The sequence below is a fragment of the Neomonachus schauinslandi genome, chromosome 13 (assembly GCF_002201575.2).
Source record: "Neomonachus schauinslandi chromosome 13, ASM220157v2, whole genome shotgun sequence".
NCBI lineage: Eukaryota > Metazoa > Chordata > Mammalia > Carnivora > Phocidae > Neomonachus > Neomonachus schauinslandi.
In genome coordinates, this window is record NC_058415.1 from 15,423,272 (window position 1) to 15,424,544 (window position 1,273).

The following is a 1,273-nucleotide window of genomic DNA, read 5'->3' on the forward strand; positions in this document are numbered from 1 at the left end:
CTGGACTTGGATGCCTGTTATGTTCCCCAGTTTAGGGAAGTTCTCTGCTATAATTTGTTCCAATATACCTTCTGCCCTTCTCTCTCTCCTCTTCTTCTGGGATCCCAATTATTCTATATTGTTTCACTTTATGGTATCACTTGTATCTAGAATTCTCCCCTCATGATCCAGTAGTTGTTTATCTCTCTTTTTCTCAGCTTCTTTATTCTCCATTTTCTCTTTTATATCACTGTTTCTCTCTTCTGCCTCATTTATCCCAAAACCAAAAGAAAAATTAGAGAGAGAGAGAGAATATAATCAGACAGGTGAACAGAATAGAGCAATACACTGGATCCTGTGTGTATTTTGGTCCTTTCATTAGAAAACTAGATCCCAAAATTTAAAGAAAAACTTATATATGTATAAGAATAAAATTAAATACAATGTAAGATAGAATATAACCATATATATGAAATTTAAAAGACAATAAAAAAAGACAGGAAAAAAACAAAAGAAGGAATATAAACAAACAGGTGAACAGAGCAGTACACTATATCCTGAGTGTATTTTGGTTGGTTTGTTAAAGAAACTACATCTCAAAATTGTAAAGAAAGAAAAACATACACATATACAAAAATGAAATTAAATACAGTGAAAGGATAGAATGTAACCGTAAAAATGAAAATTGAAAAAGATTTTTAAAAGAGCTGATAAAATTAGAAATTGGGGGCGCCTGGGTGGCTCAGTTGGTTAAGCGACTGCCTTCGGCTCAGGTCATGATCCTGGAGTCCCTGGATCGAGTCCCGCATCAGGCTCCCTGCTCGGCAGGGAGTCTGCTTCTCCCTCTGACCCTCCCCCCTCTCATGTGCTTGCTCTCTCTCATTCTCTCTCTCTCAAATAAATAAATAAAATCTTTAAAAAAATTAGAAATTGGTTGAAAAGGAAAGAGAAAAAAATTAAAATTGAAAGACTAAAGAATTGTGGAGAAAAAAATATGGAATGCTTCATGAATTGGCATGTCATCCTTGCACAGGGGCCATGCTAATCTCTGTATCGTTCTAATTTTAGTACATGTGCTGCTGAAGTGAGCATAGAAGTTAAGTTCTTATTACAGTTCTATTTACCTTTTTTTTTTTTTTTAAGTTATATGGAGGTTTTTTATTAAGGTCCTACTGGGTAGTTGGTTTGGGTCCTTACCACATTATAAAAAGTAATTAACTTACTAACTAAAAAATGTGAGCCATGCCTAGATGAATAATGAGACTGCATGATGAACAAGGATTATGATGAATCC

At 34.5% G+C, this 1,273-nt stretch overlaps 1 non-coding gene across 1 annotated transcript; it reads right to left on the minus strand.

Annotated features, from left to right (window-relative positions):
- Positions 1-967: 967 nt before the first annotated feature.
- Positions 968-1,071, minus strand: LOC123326524. The gene has a single exon (XR_006541147.1). It is a non-coding gene; the product is annotated as a U6 spliceosomal RNA (small nuclear RNA).
- Between the last annotated feature and the right edge of the window lie 202 nt (positions 1,072-1,273).